Here is a 24,943-nt window from a genome sequence, read left to right on the forward strand (position 1 = left end):
CCCTTCCTAAACAACAGGTTTCCCTCCCAACTTATTTATTTCTGCTCAGCTCTCCCGGTCTCCCAGTCACTCAGGCTTGAAAGCTCAGAGCCATCATTTACTCTGCCCTGTTTTCTCCTCTCCCCTCTCTGTTACTAAATCCTTTCAGGTTCTCTCTGCTGCCTCTCTCACCCCCAATCCACCCTGCACATTTCCAAACACTTTTGACAATTAAAATTGTCAGTGTGCTACAGGTAGCTAACATTTACTTATCACTTGAACGTGCTACACAGTACTTTGCATGAAAGTATGCAGTTCGTGGCCGTACAACCCTGTGAGACAGGTACTACTGTCTCCATCTTATAGATAGTAAATGGGGACACGGAGGTGAAGTAACTTCTCAAGATCACATAGTCACGGTCGAAACTTCTCAGCCCAATCCAACCACAGCTGCCCCTCGGTGTCCACTGGATTGGGGCTCCGGGGCCGTGGCGGGTGCCCATCTCCCTTACACAAAATGGCATGGTACAGTAAGTGGGCTTAGGGTGTCTGTACCCACGGATGTGGAACCCACAGATACGGAGGGCTGACTGTAGTACTATTTCCCTGGGCAAATTTCTACTCCAGCCAAATTGATATATTCACTATGAATCCTATCCTGGCAAGAATCACGAGAATGACTTCCTGATTCCTCTCTTTCAGTTCTAATGTCTCCTTTGAAGCCTATGTGACAACTTCAGCCTACACTGCTCGTTCCTACGTCAGAGTTTCTACCCAATCATGGGTGTATACTGGGGTGACCCTATGTGTCCACGTTTGCCTGGAAGAATTGTGATCGTCGTTGTACAATTGTTGTCTCGCTATTATGACGTGCAGTGCCCCCTTTTACTCTCAGAAATATCTCAATCTAGACAATAAATAATAAGGTCATCCTACATATATCATATCATTTCTTGTAGGAAGATACAGTTTATGTCATGTGTTTTAACTCTCCAATTAAATCATGGTCCTCGAGGGTGGAAAAATCAATCTTAAAACTTCATAGTTCTCTTCTTTCATAAGTTGCTAACTTAACATACACAAGCACAGTTGCTTATGTGTGTGCGACAAAACAATTTTGGAGATGAGCCTTTGGCTGGGTTTTGTTTCCCAATTAAATCCTACTTTTAGCTCTAAAGACGAAAATTGCATTTTAAATTAATTCATATAGTTAACCTCAGTCACTGTGCCTGAAAACTACTACGTATTTAATATACTGGAGGATGAATGAGTAATGTACTAGAATATGCCCGACTACAGCCAACATTCCTAAAATATTTCCACAACGTAATGTAACAGGATACTTTAAGTATAACCCGGAAGTGGATCTACCAACAACTACCAAGGAAAATATGTATTCTAATGTTTTTACTATTATACACAGTTAGGTGATGATAGACTCACTGTTTTCCACACACAACTATCATGGACTACGTGCCCTGAAACAGCCCATAGTGATAATAAAAAACAGTTACCCTGAAGAGGGAAAAAAGAAAAAGACATTTTAGAAAATCATCCTATTCTTTACAGTATGTTTGTAGTCAACTCATTATTCAAAAGTGATAGCAAACTCTCCTGTTTAAGAAGAATACATTCTGTCTGGCTATGAAGACGCCGATTGTTCCAGGCTGCCTGCGCTTCACAGGCCTATTCAGCTCACGCAGACAATTTGCATCAACCTGTGCCTAGTGATACTGTCACTCATTGGTGCCCCAGAGAGCCGCAACCTCGTGTGCTCTTAACATCGAGGTTCTCATTTATAAATTAATGTCTCTGGAATACTCATGAATTCTTACTTGAATATAATTGTTTTATTCATTGTTATTTACTAAATTTTAAAACCATAATCAATGATTTTACTTAGGTTTAGTGTGACAAAATTATGTAGCAGCAGAACTCTACAAAACAAGCAGGAAACGAAAAAGGCAGACACGTAAATGCATCGACATCAGCCTATAATATTAAGTACAATTATCAGGAAAATATAGCGTAAAATTCTGCATCTATGCAGGGTGTACCATCTAAGCTAAGAACGTTATTACTTAACGTAATCACTAAGTGTTCATCGTTGGGGGTGAATGCATCATGCTATCCATTTAAAAAAACACAGGAACTGTATGTTCATAGAAGTTGTTACTGAATATAAATATAAACCCAGCAGCATCAAATCGTTTAGCATTACAATACAGAAAGCAAGTGCAATGGCAGCAGATGGCTTCAAAGAGGGGAAACAAAGAAGAAAACTACACAGTAGTAAAGTACAAATTAAAACTAAAAGGAAAAACTTTACAAAGAAATAGTTAAGGAAAAGGGCAGATGAACTCCTGGGAAAAAGTAAATGACTAAGAGAGAGCAAAAGAAGGAATATTTATAAGGAGGAAAGACTGTTATGAGCAGATTAGACAATTGTCTAGAAACATGGACATGAAAAGAGTAGAATGCATCTTTGCCAGAGAAACATTTCAAGAACTAAAGAACCCCTGGCACTGAGCTAGAAAATATCACTTATGCTTTCTGCAAATTTAGAAACTTAGGTTCAGAGTTAAAGAAAAATTGTCTAAGGTTATTAAAAAAAACAGAAGATAGTTAGAAATCCAAATAAATTGGTGCAGGTCAGTTAAGTATGACTATCTTCTGACTTGGACTATATGCTATACGCTATACCCTGAGCAATGTTCTATTTTTTAAATCAATAAAATAGCCTACACTCATGTCTATTAAACAAAATCCACAAGAGTTAAGTGAGGAATTTCAGAAGTTTCTAACATATATCAACAATAGCTCAGAGTAACGAACACCATAAAATAGATACAAAAGTCTGGGAAAGATATTTAATGAGTCTCTTGATCTCTCATTGTAAGAGCTTAATAACAGTGTTCCTATCACTTTGATTTCTTATATTAGAGCTTATTTTCAGAATATTCATGACGTTAATGTTCGAACAATTACCAATCCCTAACATACTGTCCTTACTCTATCTTCCGTTTTAGAAAGTACTAATAGGGCATAAAAATTGCTTTCTTAGGGAATATAAAAAAATTATTTTTCCCGTTTTCTTCAAAAGTAATTCCACAATGCTATGCATTTGATTATGCTTTCTTGCAGCAGTTGTGGGGAAGAACTAAATGCATCAGGACTACAAATAACAAAGGCAGAATTCTACCCAAAGTTACTGTTAGGATTATTACCTCCTGGAGCCCAAAGAGTCTTTCTTGGCACTCCTAAATGATAAGACTGCAAACACTCATTTCACATTCAAGTATTCAGGCTACTCACTCATGAATGGAATTAGCGGTTTTGATCACATATACATAAATTTTTATGTGCACAGGACCTCATGCCTTCGAGGAACAACCTTCCTGGTAGTGACTTTAATCTAGCAAATACTAAGTCATCTGGATCCTAACCACCTCTCATTTATAAGCTTTGATGTCCCAAGGCTTCACGTGTAAATCCACTGTTTGAAACCTGGATTACATTTCTATAGAAAAAAGGCTATTTACGGCAGTTAGTTTCCCAGCGAATTCCTAAGTCTATGTAATCTATTGTAATAATATGACTAAAATACACCTAATATGAAGTGAAAAGCAGTAACATTATTAGTAATCGCAAACACCCATAACTCTTACTGTGTGCCAGGTCATCTTTTAGGTGTTTTTCCTATGTTGACTCATTTGATCCTCACACCAACCCTATGGGAAAGTTACTATTATTACTACGCCTGTGTCTACAGAGGAGGAAACTAAGCAGAGACTAAATAACCTACCCAAACCTGGTTAAGAAGTACCAGAGCTGGGTTTCAATCCAACCCTGGTTCCAGGGCCTGCACTTTCAGCCACTAGGCTAAATTGCCTGTAATTATTGACAAGTTTTAGTTAGTTCAGCCTGCAGAGAGCATCCAAAGTTTTACAAGTACCTCACGGTTTTTTACTTCAAATGACTCATCTGACACTTTAATAAGATTCTTCTGAGGCTGGTTTCATTACTTCACTCAGTCACTATTATTTAATGAATTATTCACATATGTGCACGTAGAATTTACTTCAGGATCAGTGTTCGTGGTCAGAGCCCCTGGCCCCTGGCTGAAGCCCCTGGACTACTCCATTTGTCTCCAAAATGTATGCTTCCTAAATAAACAAATCTGAGTTGTCCTGCTTTTTAAAAATAAAAGTAAAAACAAATCAATAAATAATCTCTATCAGGAAGTTAAACGGAGGAACAATTACCATGACTTCTACTAACCACTCCAGAAATACACTGAATTAATTAACTTTGATTCCTGTTCTTAATGTTGTCTTCTATGTTGTATTTACTGGGGGCTTGATAGCGTCATCTGTTCATTTTCTGTCAATTTCCCCCTCTACTGCTCTTGGCAACACCAATCTTGGAGCACCATCTCCTCACCCCAGGAAACAAAGATTCAAAGGAACTACTAACAGAGGTTCAAATCCAAAAGATTCACTGGTGCGCATACAGGACTAGTTTTGGACTAGCTGTTCTGTGAAGACAAGAAGGCAGGGGCAGGGGCAAAGGGCTGGAGGATGGAGAGAGAGCTCAGCGATGACTCAAACTAGAGAGAAAGAGATGAAGAGACAGGGTCTCCAAGTTAGTTCTAGCTTCTAAAATTACCTTTAATTCTTATTCAATTTACAAATCTCAAAATGTATCACTTGACTTTTGATTAACTTCTTAAATTTTAAACTGCAATTATAAATTCAATAGATTTTTTTCCTTTTTACATATTTCAACTACCTGATGGCAAATCTTCCCAATTACTTAATAATTCCTATAAAACTAATAAACTAAACTTATAAAAACATGAACCTTGAATTCTTGTCAATGTCACAGTAATGTAAATACACTTATAAGTGTTTATCCTAGAAATCACAAGCAAAAAAAAAAAATCAACTCAATTACATATTTTACATTGGAAGTACATTGACCTCAGCATCATTTAGTCAGCCATCAGAGAAATCAAAATCAAAACCACAATAAGATATCATTTCAAACCCACTAGGATGTTTATAACCAAAACAATAGACAATAAGTGTTGGCAACGGTGTGGTGAAACTGGAATCCTCAAATATTGCTGAGGGGAATGTAAAATGGTACAGCCGCTCTGGAAAACAGTTTGGCAGGTCCTCAAAACGTTAAACACAGAGCTGTCCTATGATCCAGCAATTCCAGTCCTAGGTATGGTTGATTCTCATTATACGTAGTAGTTCTGTTCTACACAGTTTCATGAACACTGAGTAAGAGGATACTGAGCCACTACTATTAGGGTTAGGTTGTGAGCCTCTGGTAACAATTTCATCAACCAATGAATGCATAACCTGATTTTATATGTGTTTCTGTTTAAAGATACCTTAAAAAGATGTTTACACAACTCTGTGAACATTCCAAAAAATCCACTGAACTGTACACTTTTTAAAAGGGTGAATATTATGGTATGTGAATTATTTCTCAATTTTTAAGAATTGGAATTACATTGAACCTGAATCTAACTGAGTCTCTAGACTTCAATACCAGTTTACAGGAAAACTGAGGAATAGAGGAAGAAATAAAATAACACTATGAAAAAGCAAAACTTAAACCAAACCCAAAATGCAGTACATTGTACAAGACATATGTCCAGCTCTTCCAACAAGTCAATGGCATAGGAAGAGAGAGAGAAAGGGGGTTAAAGAGGGAGGGAACTAAGAGAATAAAAGATACTCAAATGACATAATCATATGCAACGTGCAAACCCTTTTAGATCTTAATTTGAACAAACCAACTCTTAAGTAAAATAAGGGAGATCTCAATATGGACTGCAGAGTAAATGTTATTAAGGAATTACTGTGATAATGAAGTCATGATTATATAAATTCTTATCTGTTAGAGATTCATACTTAAGAATTTAAGGAAAAATGACCAAAAACCTGGGATCTGTTTTAAAATTATTAAAAACAACTTGTTGGGGGAGGATGATGGTGAATAGGTATAATAAGAATGGTATACATGTTTTTAATTGTTGAAGCATGGTGATAGGTACATAGGAGTCCTTCAGACTATATTTTCCACTTCTATGAATGTCTGAAACTTTCTATGATGAAAAGTTTTTTTAAATTATAATTATAAGGCAGTCTTATTATTCAAAGAAGTCTAATTCTCTTAACTATGAAAACTACACAAACTGCCAAATATGGAGAGATTGCTTATTTGTGTATTCTTTTTAAACTTAATTCAAAATCTTCCAGGAAGTAAAAGACATTTGTCTAATAAAAAAATTATACCGTCACAAACAATTTTGGGATAATTCTCCTATGCAACTTTTAGGGCTACCATCTCAGCTGTTAAGATTTCTTCAAGATCAGAGAGGCCCAGGGACAGACCCTTGCCTGCAACCACCACGGCCAGCTGAACCTGCATGATAGCTGCTGCATCAATGACACCAGAACTTAGAGAAGGAGACAGGTCCCTCAGCAGCCTGCCTCCAACCTAAAGGATGTCTTACTGACCTCCAAACGAGACACTGACCGTTACCTGCCAGAAAGTTGTCAAACATATACATACAAATCATCTGCCTTTGCAGTCAACAATTATAATAAAAAATGAAAAAAACTCAAAATAATCAACGATCCGTTCAATATGAATGGTGCCTCTACCTTGGGTGGGACGACTCTGACCCTTAGATTCAGGTTTACTATTCATGTATATATGCTTAATTTTTCTGTTTACTCAAAGAAATCTCTAACTCTACTCAGGTGGCTACAGTACTGATGAGATGTGACATTTATCTGAATTTTAAGATATGTGAATGTCTTCCCATGTAAATATATAAGAACCCAGAACTTGGTTTGTATGTATTCCATATATTTTCTACCTTTTGGAGCCACAGTTCTTTTAGGTGATAAACTAATAAGGATATAATCTTGGATCTTTTTCATGACTTGGTCTGAATTCTGATCACAACTGGTAAGGCCATTCTACTAAAAGGTATTATTTGCAGATTCCTTCAGCTTTTTAATTAGGTTCTGTTCTAAATTCAGCTGCTATTCCCCAAGCGTTTCCTATTCTAGATTTAAGGAAATGACAGGAAAATTTTAGGAAAAAACTTAAGGGCGGGAAGTCCCTGCCACGTAAAGAGAACATGTAAGTGTCTCTTTTCTTTAACAACTGACATTTCAATTACAGTGCCATGGAATAAGCAGTTCATGTACTTACACATTAATCATTTACATATTTATTAGTAGAAATACCTCACAAAAACACAACCTAATCAAACAGGCTCTAAAGAAAAAAAAAATCTTTATGTATTTTTCTTATTCCCCATATTCTGTGTTCTGTGCACCTGTGTGTTCTGTGCACCGTGTTCTGTTGGTTTGTCTTTGTTTTTGTCTCCCCATCAAAACTGTACATTTCTTCAGGTCACAAAAAAGGAAAGGAAAGAGGAAAAGTATATGCTAGATGCTTTGTTATTTTGTGAATGAGATGTAATACAGTCAACACAAGCTTAGTTGCTGAGTAAAGTATGTTTGAGGAGTACAGACAGAATCTTAGAATTAAAGGAGGGTAGTAATGTCTCCATAGGACGTTTTCATCAACATAGGATTCTCTGGTGAATACCCCTCATCTTCTTTAAGGTCTCCTAACACATTTACGTTAGGCCAGGATAGTGCTGGAGACTACTACTCTCCTAATTCCTTCCTGACATTCCCCAATATGTTTTCAAATCTGTTATTTAATTCACATTACATACATTACCTACATGCATCTGGGAGGCACTTTAATGACTGTTACTTTACCTGTAATGGCTACTGCAAAGATCAGATAAAATAAGTATGAACATTTAACTCTAAATTCTAAGACCTTAAAGTGCTGTTAGTCTCATATTTATATATAAGGAATAATTCGCTTCAATCAAATAAAATGGCTGTCCTTAATTTGTCCTTTTCCTAACCTTGCTCAATTATTTCCTGCCTTATATATGAGGTTTGCCATACATTTAGGCCTATTAATCCTTTGAATTAAACATGTAACTCCTATCTCCTCAATTAGACTATAAACTCCTTAAGGACAGGAAACACAAGACCTTCAATTCCTTCTGTGTCTGTACTTCCTTCTACTTCCTCTCACCATTGGCCAGTTTTTTACAGAGTGGGTATTTGTGGCAGCATTATTAAATATCCTTAATGAAGGCATGGTACAAGTATGGAACCAGCTAATCATTCTCCCTAAAGTGCGTCAATAAAATCATTAGGGGGCCATTAGAGAGAAAGAGGAAAATACCATGATTACCAGGATCACGGTGCTGTCTCTAACAAGCCATAGCAACCACTGAAGAGGTAACCCTAAAAAGCAGCAGCTACATTCCACATGCTTACTAACAATCCTTATTCCAAAGACTCAAGGTCCTCTGAATGTCTGCAATCACTCTACAAATGTTTCAGTCTTTAAACCATTATGATTTTCATAATTTAAATCTGAATACGGTAGCCTGAAGCATGTACAATTAGAAGATACGTGGAAAACAAACCACTTCTAAGTGGTCTTACTATGCTACACACAGCTATTATACAACATACATGTGAATTACTTCTCAAATGAGGGAATTCAGCAAAGAATTAAAAAACCCGTGAGACTTACCAAACTACCATTCTAGTGATTTCTGACATGCTTGATATTATTGTTGGTGGTGATGACAACAGGATTTACTGACTACTTACCATGTGTCAGAAAGTGTGCTAACTATAATTATATAAAGCAGATATTATCTTTATTTTCCAGGTGAGCAGACTGAGGCTTAACTGAGGTTAACTATCTTGCCAAAGTTAAGTGGCAGGTTTTTCCAGTGCACTGTACAGCCTGGGTCTGGTTATCAGACCTAGCACTTAATAGCTGTGACATCCCAGACATATTACTTGACTGTTCTGGGAGCTAAGTTTCTTAGTTGTAACATCACTACTATCAACATCTGTTTCATACTGCAGAGTCTGAAAAATGTTTTGATATATATTAAGTTACTGGATAGTCACACCACCCTCATTTTCTCATTCTGCAGATGACTTACCCAAGGTCACATGCCCCGTGGCTAGATCAGGGCTTACATACAGAGAATACCCTAACTACTCACAATCTATTCTGAAGCTCAAATGAGACAGTATGTGAATGTATTTTGTAAACTCTACATCTTTTTGTAAAAATGTAAACCAGCATATTATTATCCATGTTCCCTGATTAGAGAGGTACTGATTGTATTCAATGATCTCGAAAGTTATATCTAGATGTAAAACTGCAAGTTGGAAGAGTTTTTCTCTTTTGCTATTAAAAAAAAATAGATTCCCACCATCTAAAGACTATTAACATTTTTTTTTACACAGTATGATCATGCTCAAAAAAATATAAATTTTTTCTTTTCCTCAAGATAATGTTAAGAATCTCTCCATGGTATTAATCATGCATTCAGCCAAAAAAGAAAAAAAGCACCTACTATGGACACACTGGGTATGTAAACAAGCAAACAAACAAAAGGTAACCTGAAAGAAAGTGCTATAAAGGAAACAAGGCTCTAGAATAGGGAGCTTTAGGAAGGTTTCATTGAAGGGCTCTCTGAGGAGATGATACTTACACTGAGACCTAAACTAGCAGCCAGAAACACAAAGAATAGGCAGTAGGACACTCCAGGCAGTGGGAACAGCGTTTATGAAGACTTCAAGGAAGAAAAGGAAAAACCTGCCCATTTCAGGAAAGAGAACACGAATGCTAAGGGCAGCCTAGCAGCCGAGGAAGGCTGGTACAGATGAGGCTGAAGGGCACACGGGCCAGATCCCACACAAGCCGGGAGGAGCCTGAGTAGTGCTCAGAATGTACTGTGAAACCATTTAAAAGTTTTAAACAGGGAGGCACATGATCCAAATTCCACTGCAGATCACCTTGGCTGTTGTATGGATAAAGTAGCTAATAAGATAAGAAGAGAGCCCAGCCCGAGCCCTGAAGAAGGCTAATATTCAGAAGGCAGATCAGAGCTGGCAAAGGAAACTGAGAGGGAGGGGCTGATGAGAGAGCAAGACAGCTCTGCGTGTGGGGTCATGGGAACCAAAAGGAAGTGTTTAAAGGAAGACCAGATGCTATACTACTTTAAGTTCTGCTGAGAGGTCGAGTAAGATGAAGACAGAGAAGCGTCTTCTGGATCTGTAACCTAGAGATCACTAATGACCTAGAACAGTTTCAGTGGCATGCAGTCTATTCTGTGCACAGCTTTGTAAATGTTTAATGACTTCTTATATCCCACTGAGTGAAAACACAGCCACTTTTCCTACAAAAGTGAGTTCTCTCCGTAGGAATTAGATATTTTAAATTCAGTTAAAGAACATGATTTACCTTATTTGAAGCCATGTTGTTATAATACCAACTACGATGAAGAACTAGCACTCTGTGTAGGAAAAGCTGCACAGGACGCACAGGGACGCAAAGCTACTCTGTTTGAAAGGCTGGCTACTATGCTGGTGGTGTGTTTTTCTGCTCACCGTTAACAGTTATGAATTTCCAGCCTCTACAATAAAGGCCTGAAAGAGATCCTCAAATCTCCAGCACCCGTGTACGCATGGGCCCTTGACAACTTCAGGTTAATGGGGTACAGGTTAAAGTACCTGGGGAGGAAGGGCTCTTTCTCAAATAAAGTGCTGCTCAGGAAAAGCCTTTTGTCCTTCCACCTTTTCACCACCTGGAACATAATGTGATGTTTGGAATTACAGTAATCTTTAGACCACGGGAAGGAAATCCACAGGCTAAGGAGAGTAGAGCGGAGTGACAGGAGGAGGCTGGTTCCTTGAGGGCAGTCTCAGGCCACTGTATTAGCCCTAAAAAGCCACCTTCCAGATTTCTTGCTGGAGGAGGCATGTAAACCCCTCACTTGTTTTAAGCCATAATAGCTAAACACGATGCTAGCAGATACATGATATGTTCATTTCATTCCTTCCTCAGTAAGAGTATTTTTAAAAGAAGCAATGTTTAATACAAGAAGACATCAGAACTATAGCAAATTCCACTGCAACTAGGAGTGGCATGTGATCTAGTTGTGAACAATGAGGTACAAGGAAGACTGATGGGGGCTCCTAGGAAATGAAACCCTTTGCTGATAAGAAGAAAGTGCTGAAGAAAAATGGTAGCTGGGCTGTCCCTGCCATGCCCTCCACACCACTGCTTGCCCTCTGCCCTTCCTGCCTTTTGAACTGGTTGTGATATCTGGAGCCACATGCCATCCTGAAGCCACAGGACAACAAGCACAAGGATGAAAAGCCCATCTCCAATAATGGAAAAACCCTGGCTGCTTGATGGCACCACCAACTGCTAAACCAGACTGCCTTTCTCCAGATTTAAGATAGTTAAGTGTCTTTATTGAAAAAGTCATTTATTATTTACGATTTTTTAAAGTTTTTTTTCTTTTTTCCCCCCAGCAAAAAGCATTCCTACCTTCTTTCAAATAGGCAAGTGTAGCGTTTCCTCCTTTACTCTGGCTTTGCTTCTCCTTTCCAAGTTTCTTCTCCAGTATAGGTTGAAATTGTACTAATGTCCTGTCCTTGGAATGCTCTCCCTTCTAAATCGTATCAGTTCTTAAAGGGCCTAACTTAACTTCCTGTGTTCCTCAAGACCTGTTCCAAAGGAGCCACAGGGACCATGTCCTGATGCCCACAATTCTCTCCAGTCATTTACTGACAGTCACCCACCATTCTCCACCCCCTTTACTTTATTCCCCACATAAACCCTCCCGTTCAAATCAGCGCAGCAATTAGCCAATTCAAAATTCAATCTAAGAATTTTCAGGCTGGGAATGCAGAATACCTTCACTGTGGCTCTTTTGCTACTCTTAACTGAAAGCCTAGTTGTAAACTCATGGTTACGTTACTTTAAGTATGTGCAACTTATTTTCTCTTCTGGATCAGTAATTCTTAAGTATAAATCTGAATGTATCTGGGAAACTTTTCCAAAATACATACACCAAGAACCATCCCAAACCTACTGACTCATTTCCAAGGGCACATGTTGAAGGTCCCAGGTGACACTGACGTGTACCCCTGGGTAAGATTTTTCTGCTGTAGGTATTCTACAGCTGCACTGTTCAATAAGGTAGCTGCTGGCCATAAGTGGCTATTGAAGACTTGAAATTAATTTAAATTTAAAATCTGATGTGAGATTCAGTTATAGGAAAACTTTATGTCTGGAATGTGGGTGTGTGGATTTACTTTTGAAATGTAGATTTTATGAAATCTAAAGACAGACGGTATTTCCAATGAAAATTTAACATCTGAATTGAAATGTTGTATAAGTAGATTACAAAGACTTGGTACGAAAAAATGTAAAATACTATTAATAATTTTATACTAGTTACATGTTAAGATGATAATATTTTGGATATACTAAGTGAAAATATATTTAAATAATTGATTTCCCCCGTTTCTTTTACTTTTTTAATATGACCACTAGAAAATTTTAAACTATCTGTATTGCTGCATTCTACTTCTGTTGGACAGTACTGTTCTTTAAAGAATCATTTTTACCCAACTGTGACTAAGAGTTATGCTATTTAAAACTCTCTATTACATTTACTTGGAGAGAGCTACTCACTGTGCTACCCAATGTCTCCTTTAGAAAGGCATGTGTAAGTCTGAAATTTCTCTCAGACTTCAGTGTCAGGAAGAAAATTCCTTTTCCTAAGCAACTGGTATAGTTTTATTTTAGGAACAATGCTAATCTTATTACAAATGAGGCACCTCTTCTTTCTCTGCCCACAGGAAGCTCAGAGCCAAATAAGAGGCAAACTTTATTAACTGTATAGACTCTCCAGCAACACTTCTCTACCTAGTGCCCAGATTTTATTTTTCTTTTTGAAAGCCACAAAATTTTTTTTTTTTTTGGCAGTGAGGTAGGAAATAACCTTCAATAAGCATCAAAGCTTAGATAAACACTAAAAACAAAACTTAGTTAAATTAAATATAGAAAATTGTATTCAATTCCTTAAACTGTTATTTCTCATTTTCTAATTTACTCTGCATAATTCATTCTTTTCAATGAAAATAAAGCAACCTTTAAACAACACACCACAATACAGCTGATCCTAGAACAACATGGGGGGATGGGGTCTGGACCCTCTGAGCAGCTGAAAATCCGAGTGTAACTTACCGTCGGCCTTCCATAGATACAGTACCTCCGTGTCCATGGTTCTGCACCCATAGATTCAACCAACTGCAGATCGTACAGTACTGTGGTTTTTACTATTTTTTAAAAATCCATGTGCACGTGGACCCGTGCAGTCCAAACCCATGTTGTTCAAGGCACTCTCATATACTTTGGAGAAGGAGAAACAGAGTTACTTTTGAAATAAGACGAAAATCGTTAGAGGACAAAGGTGTCATTAGTGAATATTAGTGACACCGTTCTGCTTTATCTAATGAAATAATGTTCAGAGTCACAAAAGAAGGAACCCAAATCAGGCTCCTCGAATTCACTCCTGGGAATTCACTCCTATTAATAAGCCTAACCAAAGAGGAAACAGCAGTTTCAGGTCTAACTTAGAAGGTTAAAAAAAAAAAATTATGTAATGTTATTTGACTAAAGATTTTGTGAAATTCTCTCATTCATTTACAGCCAGTATGATAAGTACAGATTGTTTAATTACCTCAAATACCATAAGCGCAACAAGATCTTTCGGCAGATAGACTTTTACTAAGGACTTTTACTAAGTCCTTAACTAAAACCGAGCATACCAACATAGCTTACAGATGTTATCAAGAAGAACAAATTTATATTCTACCAAACAGAAAACTTAATCTAGAAATGAAACTCATGGTAACAATCTGAAAGCCTGCTAAAAGCTTCTATTCTTCACGTGAATAGATCATTTCATACAGGTATACACCAACTATGTAATAAGAAACAATAATAAAGATTTTAATTCTGACTTTCCAAACCAAATTTTCCACATGGGTAAAGGGGAGAAAAACTAATACTTTTTCAACAATCCATCAAAGAGTCACTGAACACCTGCTCTTTTTCAAGCACCATAACAGGCCCAGGATACAAGGCTGAATAAGACGCACAGGTCTCATGCTCTCACTGGGGAAACCAGAGTGTGATTAAGCAGGGCCGAGGTGGGCTGCGGTCTAGGAATTCAGGTCTATAAGGGACACTAAAGCACCACTGGACTATACTGTCCATGTATGGCTAAAGTCAGCTCAAGCTCTAAAACTGAACAGTATAGAGATTTTTATCAGGAATAATAAATGTTATCATCTAAATTTTAAATGCCCTTTAAGAAGCTCTCTGCTTTAGAAAATTCATGAATTAAAACTACCAACACTTGGGAAATGTTTTGTCTAATTCTTTTTTAGAAAATTGACCTTGCTTTAGTAAGCAGAAATGAAGCCGTAAGGTATTTGTTTCTATGTGGAAATGTTATGAAAATAAAATTAGTTTATCCTTATTCCATTAAATACATGTTGAGCAAACATTTTAAAAATATTATTATTAGTTCCTAACCCACATGAACTGACCCAACCCCAGGCAAAACAAAGTAGCAAGTGAAATGTCAATCCAGTGTAACTCAGCACTACAAAAGAAATCCTGTGTCATTCACAGGCACAGAGCCAACAAGCACCAACACAGACTTAAAAGGCCTAGAACAGCATCCCAGAGAAAAGGGGCTCCTACACCGAGATCTCAAATAGGAGTCAGTCAAGTGGAAAGTAGATGGGGGAAATTCGTCTTATAATACATCGGCTTCAAACCTCTGAGATCCTCTAGTCTGAAGGCTATAGAATTGTAAATACACATACTTTGAGAAGTTACCATGAATTACCAATCTGCCACAGAAAAAGGAATCAAAGAGATTAAAATTACCAAGTTAGAAGTTTGCTGAATAAATTTGGGAGGGCCAGAAGTCAAGGTATATATTTAACCCACTGCAAAGCTAAAAACATCCTTGTTTTATTCTCAGTCTTCTGAATACTATTTAATCCCCAAATATGTACTATCTTCTCAATTCAGAACCACAAAACAAAAATTCAGGCAACATTACTGGCATTTTGTGGAAATTTTCAGGAAGCTGTGCTTCCTGTACTGCATAGAGATCTAACTCTAAGTTACTAGATGAGTTCCACACCTGGGCAAACAATTGGCTTTATCATTCACAGGTTGGTTACACGGATTCCAGTCCAAACAGAAAAGCACCCAGCAGATGATGTCTGGAAAACTCTCTTAATGCAATAAAGGAAAACCCATACAGTCCTTTCTTAACTTTATCTTCTGGGGCCAACTAATCTATACATTTCTAATGGAGATAAGCTTTCAATATTTGTCAAATAACCAGTCCCGGCACGGAGCCATTATAAATTTCATTTATCACACACTGATGCCTTTAGGACCTATTAGGTAGGTGCTCAGGGATATTTTCCCCTAAACTTTCAGAAAGCTTGCTAGGAATTCTCTTTTCAGTATTATTTAATTATGTTAATGTTACTATTAGTATGTTACTTTTTTTCTTTTTTTTCTTTTTTTTTTTTTTTTTCTTGCGGTACGCGGGCCTTTCACCGCTGCGGGCCCTCCCGTTGGGGAGCACAGGCTCCGGACGCGCAGGCCCAGCGGCCGTGGCCCACAGGTCCAGCCGCTCCGGGGCATGCGGGATCCTATTATGTTACTTTGCATAGAGTCCCTTCTTCTCCTCAGTTAAAGCACTGAAGGTATTAAACTTACTAGATTTTGAAATATAATCACAGAATTTAGGGAATTTACTTTTAGAACCAACTAATAGTAAAGAGTTTTTTATAATAGAAGCTGCCTGTTGTGGCTACCCAGAGAGCTTCTCTCTTGCTATGGGCTAAGATAATCAGTTTTAAACTGTGTCTAAAATAAGAGCAACTATGCCACCAATGTTGACCTCTGGAAATCTTGTAATCAAAATCAATTTGTTTATAAGAATTGATTATAAAAATTGCTGTTTAGAGGCCTTCATTGTTATTTTCTTGGTCTTGGCTAAACTCTACACAGCAGAGATTGCTACATAGCCACTAGGTAAATTAGGGGTTATCTATCCTATGTTGTATTATATCTTGATTCAAGACATGGAACATGAATTACCTTGGCTGCATGTAACAATCCTCAAGAGCAAGACAAAACTGTGGCAATGCTGCTATGCTGTGTCCTCTTTATCCCTGGACATTTTGTGCTGAGGACTGTTCAATTCCAAGCTACAGTGCTAAATGCTAAACCACTTCGATTTTTAAAATCATACATAGAAGGTGAATACGTGAATTTAATTTCTTGTCTGCTTTATTTTATTCATTCTGGAATAAAGGAACGGAAGCATTTTCTAGTTTAGACTTTGAATGTCAACACGGGGAAAGGCTACTACTACACAGCTTAGTATGCTATAATGTTTAAAATAAAAATATAAATTTCAATAAATAAATTTCAGTTCCTCTGTTTACTTTGCCTCCTGTTTGACAGATCTGCAGAAGCAGCAGAAACCTTGAATTTTTAAAAATATGATTTCAGTTGTCCAGGCTTGCTCTTGTGATTTAATCGCTGCCATAGTCCCCTCCCCACTCTTGGGGGTTGGGGATGTGTGATGAGGAGGATAGTTGCAGTAATTGTAATGACAGAATGGGTCAGGGGAGGCACAAGGAAAGGGCCATAAACAAAAGAGCTTAAATGTATTAGAAAAAACAGGGTTTCTAGAGGCTTGTGATGTTTTGAATGTCAACCTGTAATCCAACTCTAAAAGCAGAAAGTAATCATAGGAGAAAAAACAATCGCCAGCCAACAGAAGGTCATCAAGTTTGTTAAAAGGGATATTCAAGTGCAAATTCACAGGTACACATGTACATGTACGGATACACTTGCACATGTGGCCAGTCCCTACTCGGATCCAGAACTGGGTCAGGGTTTTGAGAGATGGGAGAGCAGAGAGCCGGGTGAGTGGCAACCAGACATAAAGAAATGCCTTCTCTGTAAGCCAAGGATTCCAAATGAGACTTGATTCAGAGAATTTTTTTAAACTTTTGCTTTTATTCAGTTCAAGGCTTATAGAAAAATAACCTCTAGCTTGAACTGTTTGCAAATGTTTATTTTTAGCTCTCCATTCACCCTTAACTGCATAAAGGAGTGAAGAAAAGGAAGAAGCAAAATAAAGCTAAAAAATAAGAAAATAGCCATACTTCACCTCGAGTTCAGATATACTCACAAGCTTTCTAATTCATGATCAAGAAGTCTAAATTTGGACTAAGGAAAAAAGATACTATCACACACATCCTCTTCAGTCAGGAAGAGAAAGTTAATAGTATCTGCAAAGCCTTCAAACCACAGGAATTCAGAGACACTTAACATCAATTATTTAAATGACTACTAACCTATTGCAGAGCAAAGGAAAAAGAGAACAAACTGTTTAGGTCACTGACCAGACATATAAACACTATTTTCTTCCTTTTCCTTCCGATAAAAAAGGAAGATAGCAACCTAATGATTTCCCAGATTAAAGCCAATCAATCACCTGAAAGATATTGCTCTGTCCAAGAACTATTTTTAAATCTTTGGGCAATTTTTTTAGCTTTCAAAAATAGTTTCTTACTTACTGAAAAAATTCTTACTTCACATAATATGTATGTCACAAGTGCGCTTGTGCTCAACGTTAGTGGCCAATGTTTAAGTTTTTATATGCTGACAGCAAAGTCAGAATACATTTTACTTCTTTTAGCGGTAAGAGAGAAAAACTGAGAACTCTAAGAATATTGCCTAAAGTAGGATTAGAAAAGAATTTTGCTATACTATGCCTTCAACATTTCTCAATGTTCATAAGACAAAAATCACTTTAATGCTAAACAGATTTTGAAATGTTAAATTTTTCAGTGCCTTCAGTTCAAAATTACTAAAAGGTAGCATAAAAACTTGTCTTTATATGCTTTTATATCTGTATGATTGATAATATTAGGTAATTATTGCTAATTGTGAAGCTGTGATGATTACTGTGTTGTTTTAAAAGTCATTATCATATATATCAAATATCACATGTAACATGATAATTGGGATTTGTTTCAAAATCATTCAAGAAAAGCAAATAAACATGACTGACTATGAGCTGATAATTGTTGAAGCTGGAAGATGGATACATGGGGGTTTCATTATACTCATCTCTCCATTTCTGTAAATATCTGAAATTTTTCATAAAACTTAAAATAAGTGTTTACAAAATCCCACCTAAGGGACTCTTAATGTAGTCATCTAAAGGAGTTGAGTCACACTGTAAAGCTGGTCATTTAGCTTTGGGACAGAAAATGAGAAATATTCATAGTGTAATACAGAAGAGAAAGGCCAAGTAAGGTGTTTTGTTGCAGTATGCATCCATACCAGAAGTCTGGGAATAAAGAAACGTGATTATAGAGTTTAAAAGAAATACAGCCACCAGTGAATAAAAAGATTCCACCAAGTCCATGAACTAAGGTGGGTGTTATAATGGTACTTTTACAAATCCGGAAGAAATTAACCTACCTATCCATAGAATTAGAAGACTTAATATAATAAAACAGTTATATATTTTCTGTAATCCATCCTGGATAATTACTGTTTATTTACAATAATGAATTAAACTACTAGGACACTGCAAATTATACAGATTTATTTTTTATGAGAAGTTTTCCAAAATAAAATAAAATGTGCTCTTCTTTCAACCAGAAAGGACATCATTTAAAAAAAAGTTAGAAGAGAATTATATTAAGTAATTTAGAGAGAAACAATTTAGAAAGAATTCAAGAACCCCCCCACCCCCACCAAAGAATTAATGAGCAACATTCATTAATGTTAAAGGCTGATTAAAAGGCCAGAGACCTCCATCACAAGGAATAACTCAAGGGTAATAATCCCTTTTCCCCACTCCCTACCCACCAAGTTTTTCTATAGACAACTGCAAGGATAAAATGTCAACCACTTCAGAAATGTGAAAGATTCTACAAAGAAGCTTAATAGAATGATTTGCGGTATTTGGATAAGCCTAACAACGTCTCCTAAACTTATAGTATTCCCCTTACATGGTATTTTCTTTGTTTTCTGGAAAGAAGCTTCTCTAATGAAGATAGCGGTATGTTAGTGACCCTGCAAAAAAGATGTACCAGAGATAAGCAGGATGTCACTGAGAGGTCCTTAGACTTTTTATAGTAACACAGAATGAATTCTGGATTTAGACTACTCCCAGATTCCTTGCAGTCTTAGAGTTTATTTTACATTCATGGTTCCTATATTTGAAATAGTATTAGACATTTAAAAATATTAAATTCAAGGTTTTTTTTTTCCCTTGAGTTATCTTCCACTCCTTTGTTCTTTCAATCTAAAGAATCAGATATGGACACTGTTCAAATCAACATGCTAGGCTACAACCATGATATAAACAATAAACTCAACTGCATAATAAAGATATTAAAGGACACCCTTTACCTGATTTGCTATTATTTGTCAAATAAATGCTCCCTTTTTGCTCTGCAATCTTACTACATGTATACATAAAAGAAACTGGCTCATTTCTAATGTACATAGTAGTACTGAATAATAGAGTACACCTTCCCAGAATTCCAGAGATGTTATACTCACATAACAGGCTCTGGAGACAGAATACCTGGATTTGAATCCTGGTTCCATCAGTCACCAACAAATTGCTTAATTTCTCCATGTTTCAGTTTCCATATTTTTAAAATGGGGATAATAATAATTCCTAGCTCATAGCATTGTGGGGAAGTTTTATTGAATTAATGTGTGTGAAACACTTGGAATACTGCCCACCTGGGCACTCAATACTAACTAAGCTAAACTGTATTTACATATTGAAAACAACAGAAACTAGACAAGAAGGCTTATTGACTTAGGCTCCAAAAGGACCTTGTTATAAAAGACTGATATCTGAGCAATGTTTCAGTATATCTGATACTACTTGTGGGTTTTTTTTTAAACCTATTGTTTGTAGTACCTGATTTATTACACTAAATTCATCAGAGAAAAGTGAAATACCTCCCTTGTGACATACAAAGCTGTAACACATATCAGGACTGAAACTGTGTTTATTATTTATAACTGTACAAAGTCATCTCATAGTAGTCATGGTTCTTGGTAACTAATCAAATTGCTCAGGAAGCTATTCTGCCAAAGTTTCTTGGTAGGTCTAACTTTAAAACCTTTAAAATGAAGTAAGAGATGGTGCTACTATTGCTTTGCAGATATTAAATTTCACCTGGGGCTTGAAGACTCTGTCCTTTCCAAAAGAACACGCTAATTTCTTTGGTTGAATTCTCTACCATTTTCTATTGTATATCCTTTATTCAGTGAATATGTATTCCACAGATAGCAAAGTTTAGTATTCCAATAAAAATCTTTCAGAAAAATTAATATTTCTCTAATACAAGGCCATAATATAAACTCTGACTTTCTTTAAACCTACTTTCAGTTTATAGTATTGTGTACTGACTTTGTAAAGAAATACCTATTCTGAATTTTCTGATCGCACGTAAAAATCCCCAAAATAGAACCATCAACAGTGGCTCTCAAGGAATTCAGATGAAATTAAGAGTGTTTTATAAATAGTTGCCAGGTGATTGCAACTGGTCTTCTAAAGTCCTTTGTTAAATTACTTAAATTAGAAGATCTAGAAATCTAATCTCATTCAGGACTGTTGAGAAATAGTGTTGATGTTCTTAATTGTGATATAATTAACAATAACATCACTGTAATATGCTGTGTTGGTTGAATATATCTGGCAGACAAAGTAGCTTATGAACTGGCAGAGATGGAACTCAGTAAGTCAATGACCTTTACACAAATGTGATTTCTAAAGAGTAAACAGAACGTATAAATTTTGTAAATCATACACTCAGAGACTTGTTTTTATTTTATTTACTTTTGACAGGTGGACTGGAGAGTAAATAAACTATAAATAGAATTTAAAGTATACTATTCTTTTAAAAAATCTTGCATACCAAAAACGTATATAGACATTATCTTTATATCATATATGTACTTCCAAACCTAGAACAGGATAAAGCAAAGTACTAATTGGAGAAGGGAAAAACTTTAAAAAAAAAAAAAAGGTTGAGTCCTTTTGTAAGATCAGAAAGCCTTTAAGCATTCTTGCAAAACTCAAATATAAACAAACTCAAACTCCTCCTTCTTTGATTCTACTGAGATAAAGTGCTCTGATTTAGGTGAGTTTTTGTTTTGCTTTGACTTTAGGGGAGCTACCAAATAAAATTAGCAAAATATTTCTAGTCACTGGCACTCCATATTAGACTCCACAGAACGCCCAGAAAGACGACTGCATTTTAAAAAGCAAAAATGGGGACTTCCCTGGTGGCACAGTGGTTAAGAATCCACCTGTCAATGCAGGGGACACGGGTTAGAGCCCTGGTCGGGGAAGATCCCGCATGCCGCGGAGCAACTAAGCCCATGCGCCACAACTACTGAGCCTGCGCTCTAGAGCCCCCGCGGCACAACTACTGAAGCCTGCGCACCTAGAGCCCATGCTCCGCAACGAGAGGCCACCGCAGTGAGAAGCCCGCACACCGCAACAAAGAGTAGACCCCGCTCGCTGCAACTAGAGAAAGCCCAGTGTGCAGCAACGAAGACCCAACACAGCCAAAAATAAATAAATTTATAAAAAGCATAAATGTACACCCCTAAGTTCATAGCAGCACTATTTACAATAGCCAAGACATGGAAACTACCTAAATGTCCATCGACAGATGAATGGATAAAGATGTGGTGTAATGTATGTGTGTATGTATGTGTATGCGCACACACACACACACACACACACACACACAGAGTCATAGAAAAGAACGAAATGATACCATCTGCAGCAACATGGATGAACCTAGAGATTATCATACTACGTGAAGTAAGTCAGAAAGAGAAAGACAAATACCATATGGTATCACTTATATGTGGAATCTAAAATATGACAAAATGAACTTATCTATGAAACAGAAACAGACTCACAGACATAGAGAACAGACCTGTGGTTGCCGGTGGGGGGTGAGGAGGGGGTTGGGGGAGGGATGGAGTGGGAGGCTGGGATCAGCAGATGCAAACTATTACATAGAGAATGGATAAACAACAAGGTCCTGCTGTATAGCACAGGGAACTATATTCAATACCCTGTGATAAACTGTCATGGAAAAGAATATGAAAAAGAATACATATATTTGTACAACTGAATCACTGTGCTGTACACCAGAAACCAACACAGCATTGTAAATCAACTACACTTAAATAATTTTTAAAAATATAAATATAAAGCAAAAGTGGTACCCATTAAAATATAAAGCTATTTTATTCTTTAGAAAAACCGAAGACTTAAAGGTTCTTAAGAGTAAACATAACCTTATGAGTGAATGTGTAAGACTACACATAGCTAAATTTGATCTTTAAGACCTCCCCAAATCAGAACATTTCAAAGTGAATCATCAACTGTATGCATACACACATTTACATATACCACACAGAGAAAAAGTCTAGAGGGTAGAGAGCAAAAACATTAACAGTATTTATACTAAGTAAAAGAATTTTATAAACGGTATTGTTTTCTTTAAAATGTTTTACAAGTTTTTCAATAATCCTATTGCTTTCTAATCAGTTACAGAATTAGAATAAAACAATAACAAACAAAACAATGAAGTTTACATTTTTAAAACTAAATACACAAAATAAATAGACTACGGCCAAGAAAGGGCAAGTAAGACAAGCTAGATAAACACCTGCTTTTAGAAAACACTGGTCAAGTACATGGAGACATCACAGAAAGGATAAATGTCATTCATCTTACTGTGGAAGATAAGTTATATTTCATTGATTGCTAAGTGGCAATCACACTAACCTACTTGATAATGCACAATTATGATTACCTTTCTAAGTAGTTTATCTTAAAAAAAAGTTACGCCTTAGCTAAAATTAATACTATAGGACCACATAGGTAACGACTATGTTTTCAAACAGATAAGAGTAGAAGTGGGTACTACTGTTCCTGCCTTTGTACTACCTGATGTACCTATTCTGGGACATCTCCCTTCTGTACTTTTGATTATCTTTGGTGTTATGTCGCAGGTAACTATAACTTACTAAGTTATTCAAGTCATCTGGGAAACAAGAAAGGGTTTTACAGTTTCAGGGTAGACTGCCCTCCCTGTTGTCCAACTGAGATGGCCATTTGAACTAGTCCGGGAAGACTTCAGCTATATAGCTAGTGGTTCTACTTGAGAAAGGAGATTTCAGATATGACTCGTGTGTTGGCATAATTTGAAAATAAAAATACAATAATAAGCTTATATCTGCACTCTGCACTATAAACAACCTAAGAGGGAACCCATCTCTACTTCAGAATAATGATATTTATGGAAAAAGTTTTCCCAGTTTCTTATTTTTCTTGGCTGCCTGTCCTAAGTCCCAAAGAAGTAAGGCAGACAGCACTCTGGGAAATGAAAGAGCTGTTTGCTTGCTTCCTATGCCAGCTGGGAGTCTGACAGTACCTCTGCGAGGCGAGATGTCTCAATTTTTTAGTAAACCTGTCTTTCTCTGGGTATGAAGAATTAAACAAGAAACATCAAAGCATGAACTGAATGGCTGCTACTGAACCAACAACCCTACTACTAGGTAATAAAGAATATCCCTGTGCAGGATTAAAAAGGATCAATTTCAGAGCAAAGAGCAAGTATTATTAATGTTTGTCCAGATTATATATAATAGCAAGCAAAATACTTTGAAAAACAGAAAGGGTTGAGAAAAGGTAGATATGGACACAAAACTGAAAAATAGTAATGACTTCAAAAAAAAGTGGACATGTTGAATTCTTCTATGTCTAGCACTTCAATATGGAAGAAAACTCTGTGAATTATAACAAAAGCACTGTTTTGTCCACATTAAAATATTTGACAATGAATTAAGATCCACACAACCTTCACCAAATTACACAAAATGGACTTTAGTTGGTCCTCATCCAATCCTCCTGCAACCTCTGCTGTTGTCCACCCCTACTCCTCCTTGGGTTTTCTCCTTGCATGGCTTTCATGAGCGTCAAACTTTTTAAAAAGTTTATTTTTCCAATAGCTCTGTTTCTTTTCCCATTTTAAAAACTCTCCTATCTCTAAATAGAGGCATTGTACGTTTGGGTTATTCCCCATCTCAATGAATTCACGTAACCTCATATCGGTATTTTTCTTCAATTTAATGCACACTAATTTCTATTTTTAGCCCTCTCTTCTTTCGTGAGGGCTATTCCAGTAAGAATGTGGAACAGCCCTCATGAAAGAAGGCTCACATTCTTAAGTAAGAGGGCTATTCCTCTTACTTAAGGAGAGGTCAAAGATGACTCCCAGGTACCTATACTATTTGCTCTTTCTAAAAGAATTCCATTAGCTTGATTGTATATCTTTCTATGTCATGTAGACTAAAACCCAGAAAGTTAAAAGAAAGGCTGATGACAGTATACACAATCACAGTAGCAAAAAGTGAATGCTGACACTGAGAGAACAAAAATCACAAAAAGTAAAAGCAAAAGCTTAGCAATTTGGGACCATTTGAAATACAAGCCAAAGAAAAAACTGTCAGAGATCTCTTTAGTCCAGTGAGAGAAATAATTATGTAAACTATATAACTGCACTGTCCAATACAGTAACCATTAGCCACATGTAACTACATTTAAGTTAATTAAATAAAATTTAAAATTCCATTCCTCAGTCACACACCACTTTGCAAGTGCTCAATCGCCACATGTAGCTAATGGCTACCTTACTGGACAGCATAGATGAAGAATACTTCGATCACTGCAGAAAGTTCTATTGGACAAAGCTGCAGTGCTCATTCAACATTCAGAGTATTCCCTATACAACAGGCACATGCTAGGGACAGAAGTATAGAAAGATGA

The 24,943-nt window shown here is 36.7% G+C and overlaps 1 protein-coding gene across 1 annotated transcript in view; it reads right to left on the minus strand.

The window, feature by feature from the left end:
- UBL3 (ubiquitin like 3) overlaps nucleotides 1-24,943 on the minus strand; it is an 87,275-nt gene that overhangs the window by 24,199 nt on the left and 38,133 nt on the right. The window lies entirely within an intron of this gene.

Source organism: Phocoena phocoena, chromosome 18 (assembly GCF_963924675.1).
Source record: "Phocoena phocoena chromosome 18, mPhoPho1.1, whole genome shotgun sequence".
Lineage (NCBI taxonomy): Eukaryota > Metazoa > Chordata > Mammalia > Artiodactyla > Phocoenidae > Phocoena > Phocoena phocoena.